Raw genomic sequence first — 4824 nt, 5'->3', positions numbered from 1 at the left:
TCATGGATTAATTAGGCTCATTAGATTCGTCTTAAGATTCTCAATTCATCCGTGTAAAATTTTTTGTAAATATATTTTAATTATTACTCCAAATTAGCAAGGATTTGTGGCCAAATGATCTAAACAACTAGTACCATCTACATTTCACTGTCTCATGGTCGACAGGAAGGTCAGGCGGCGTCTTGGGAAGGAACCGTCTCTTCACCATGTCTTATCAGTGCTGACCTCTGAGCGGCACCCTTTTGCCCAATGGCCGAAGCAATGTACTAGGCTCTGCAGTGGTGCAGTGGATTAGGCACACTGCTTGCTGGAAGATCTTTCCATAAGATCTTGAAGGTCCTCACCCAAAAATATTCGAAATAATGTTTTTGGGTGTAAAAATTTGGGATCTAAACACACCCAAAATGGTAGCTATAAATTACATATGTACCCCTATAAAATGTAATCACTGCACCTTGGGTGAAGAGAACCATAGGTACTCTAGTCTAGTTTCTTATATTGATATAAAAAACTGAACTCTAAAATATGTCTACAACAATTTATATGCGTCCTCTCGGTCGCTTGTGGGCCCTGGCTTGCCAGGCCCACATGTCAGTGGCTTTGGATGGGCACAACTACTCTGCTGCCAGTTTGTTTTAGAAGCCAAACTGCCTCGTCATCCCTTCCTTTCACCTTTCTTCCCCCTTCCCCTAATACGTCCCCTCACACAAACAGGGATTTTTCGCCTTCTTCCTCTCGTCGGACGCCGCCACATCGCTTCTTTCTCGGCGAACAATCTAAATCGAGGGCAAGAGGGCAAGAGTGCAAGAGGGCAGCGGCGACCATGAATTCCTCATCAAGGAGAAGGAGTTCACGGCCATTGATGTTGCTGCCAGAGGATCTCGTCATCCGGATCCTTCTTCTCCACCTTGAGGACCGGCATGGGATGACGCCCTCGACCTGGTACGCGGGGCTTCGTCATGTCTGCACCATGTTCCGGTGGATCTGTGACTCCCCCGAGGTGCTCCGCCGCCTGCAGCTCCGGGGCATTCGTCAGTACGTGAGGCGGTGGCCCAGCGTCAGTTGGTCGCGCTTCGAGGATCGCTTGCGCCTCGCCGGTAATCGCGAGGCCATCTGCTTCGCTGGGATGCAGATGATGATGGAGCGGCGGGATCTCGCCGGCGGGCAGGCGCTCATCAACCAAGCTGCTGTCGCTGGGGACTCCTGCGCGGCGTACTTCTTGGCGATGCTTGTTGACGCTCCTTAGCGCCCCGATTTGTATACCGCAAATACACGGTTCGTGTAGCTTTTCCCTTAGAGTATTCCCCCCAAGGTTTATCAATCCGTGGATCGACAAAGAACTACCTAAGGTTTTCCATCTAATCTAATGGATCTGTCCTAACATGAAGCATTGATTGCATATAAAGGGTAAACCTTTGGCAGATATGAGTGATGTGTAAAGGTTGATCTCATCCATGAATATAGGCTTAATCATAGCAAAACCAAAGATATGACTAGGCCTATCGTCATCTAGTTGTAGTTCAAGCTAACGAGCGGATAAATCATGCATCTCAATCATGTGCATCTTTAAACTCAAAATCTCAAATCCGATCCCTCGATACCCCACCTACTAAGTGGCAACAGCCTATCACGACGCCACCCCTTTCAACAAGATACCCTAAAGCAAGTCGAACCCCCTTTGGTAGTTCCGCCATGAACCTCTAGCCACCATGACTACAAGATCATGCTAAGCGATCTATCTCGATAATAGATCTAAGATGAAGCAAATCCAAAGAGAAGAACGAAATCAAAAGAGAGAACATGATCGCTAATAGATTCGGAAGACATGATTATCATTACTCACATAATAGATTTGTTTGTATCATCACCGCCATGTGCACACCATCGATGAATCCAACTAGCTCTTGAACTCCGCCATGGCACAACCACGCAGGGAGGCCACGGCGGCTAGGGTCGGCCTAAGCCATCTCCTAGACAACTTCGAAGACTTGCGGCGGCCGTCGTCTCCCTCCGGTCTTGACCCTAGGTTTTCGTCGAGTTCTGGGTGGATGGATGCTTCGAGTTGAATAAGGTGCGAGCTATTTATAAGCCGAGGAAGCCACCGGTCGAAGGGGAGGTCGAACCGACCTAAAAAAGGACTGGGCCGACCGGCCCAATGGGCCTAGGCCGGCCGTCCTGGCTCATTCCTTCGCCATCTCGTGTCCTCCATTCGCGTGCAGACTCCTCGCATCTTCTAGAGTTTATGTCCTTCACGATTGCACCCCTTTTGACGTCGTTATCTTGGAGATATCTTCGAGGAAAGGATAGGATAGGGAATCCTTCCTTAAATCTTCATTTGCTTTGCTTAATCCTGAAGTATCTTGATCTCATCTTCGTAGGCTTGGTCCTTTGGGCTCTCTTGGAGGATGGATGTGCATGAATGGGCTTCGAATCAACATGGGCTTTGGTCCTTTCTTTGGGCTTTGGCCTTCGTCTTTCTCCGTGTTAGCACTCGATCATGGGCCTCGTCATTTCATGCTCCAAAATAGGCCAAAAAACTGCAAAAACGAAGTTCCTCCAAAATATATGTGCAAGTGTGAAAATGACCAATAATTAGGCCGGGGTTAGGACGGTTAGTGATTTTGATATTAAATTCATGCCATTATCAAGGATAAACAAGGGATAAAAGGGGTACTTAAGGAGCGCCAACAATGCTACGGTACCGTCGGAACCTTGCGGACCCCGAAGCGCTGGTGGTGCTCCACACAATCAGCGGCGGCCCGTCGCAAGTTGACGGCCGATGGGAGAACCGCGGCTTGCCGGGGCTGCGCCACTCGGTCCAGCAGGACCTCGAGATCATTACATCCTGGCTCTGGCTTCTGGACCGTGACGTTGACTTGCTCATCGCCGATACCCATGTCTGCACATGGGTGGAATGCAGGTGCTATGGAGATGGGACCTTCATCATCCGATACTGCAGCACGGGGTGCCGCATCCGTCATGAGTACGTGCTCTGGACATGGCACATGAACAACCAGGTGGAGTACGCCGTCAGCAGGTTGTGAGCCGTGTGGAGATGTTTTAATTTGTTTGCTTTAATTTGTTTCATTTTCTCTTGTTTGAAACTGGTTTGCTCTGTCGTTCTGTATATTATTTGTCTGTGATATTGTGGTGATGTGTCATATATCTATCTGGCATTATCAAACTTTAATTATATATATTTTGGTTACCAAAATTTGGGCATGCGAAAGTGCTGGCAAGGAATTTGAAACTCAGTTCAGTCTAATTTCAGTCTTATATTCAAATTTGAACGTAATCATTAATTTCCATAATAGAACCATACGCGAACTAGCATGTCAGTCTTATAGTACTAGTCCAAAACAGAACGCGTGCAAGGAAGGCGCCTTCTGGTCAACGCGACGGGTCGTCGTCCCATCATGGTCTGCGCGACAAGTCATCGTCCCATCCCCCTGGTCAGCACCCTTTGTGACTGATAGATGCAACTTGACCAATTGACGTGGCGTACAAAAAAATCTATAAAATTATTAGAGTGGGGATGAGGACGATCTGCAGGCATAGTGCAAAAAGACCTCCCTGCGACCCTGCAAGTAGCATTTACGATGCACATTTAAAAAAAACCAACACTTTGGAGTGTTCATCTTCTCCTTCAATTTCTACTACAATGATCATATGCACATACGATGAGATACTCATCATCCCTCTAACATTCATAGAAAAATGCATTTCATAGTATCAAAAGACAGCATGTAGGTTAGGATTGCCTAGACACCAAATGTCATTGGCAACTTCACCTTCATTGCCGTGTTGTAACTTAGTGTACGCATTGCTAAGACATATTTCTATTAAGGTATAAAATCGAAGTGGATACACTCGATGAAATTGGATCCATTTGCTATGTGAACATTTTCCAAGAAATTCGCAAAAAAAAAAATTGATTCGGACAAGAATTGAGAAATCTATACAAGTTTAAAGTTTTCATTATGAATCAAAGTACAACACCGATTAGCCTAACCGCTGCTCGCTTGTCAGTGTGCGCCGCGACCCATGCGGTGATGCCGCTGGGTCCCAAATGTCATAGGCAAAAGGGCTTCAGCTTTTGGGGGGAAACATCAGCGGTGTCCCCACTGAATTCCCAACAGTTGTGCCCACCCCAAAGCCACTGACATATTGGTTCCAGTAGCCAAGGCCCACAAGCAAGTGACGTCACACCGCATGGCACTCGATTCGCCGACCATGAGAGGCGCCTTCTGCATGTGCGTATGCGGCTGTGGGATTGTCAAGTGGGTCCCACCTTGTCCATGAGTTGTGCACTCAGTTGTTCACTCACGTTCTTGTTTTTTTTTGGATTCTTAATGAAAACTACAGACATGTAAAGATTTGTCATCTGTATTCCAAATCAGGTGTTTTTTTCCTAAATTCTTAGGAGAAGATCATCTATCACTTCGAGGCCATAGCATCGTGTTACACTAGTTTCATTTATGTGTCAACATTCATAGAACTTATTCGGAGATGTGTGCTTCAATTTGTGGAGATGTGTGCTTCAATTTGTAAGCAACATACATGTCAACTTTTGCGAATCGTACACAATTTTTTACCGCAATCTCCACATATGATATCTCGATATCACGACAAATCTCATGATTTTCAGACTTTGTTTGCTTTTTAAAAAATTTAAAAGCCATTCAGACACACGGTCGTAGTCGTGTTTCCTAGATAATATGTTCGAAATTTATTTTTATTCTATATCATTGTTCACTCAATTCATTCTATTATTTGAACAACTGATGAACAAGTAGCAAAGATGGGACCCGCATGAGAATCCCA

Source organism: Panicum virgatum, chromosome 7N (assembly GCF_016808335.1).
Source record: "Panicum virgatum strain AP13 chromosome 7N, P.virgatum_v5, whole genome shotgun sequence".
Taxonomy (NCBI): domain Eukaryota; kingdom Viridiplantae; phylum Streptophyta; class Magnoliopsida; order Poales; family Poaceae; genus Panicum; species Panicum virgatum.
The sequence above is the reverse complement of the archived record's forward strand: the minus strand, read 5'-3'. Positions refer to the sequence as shown.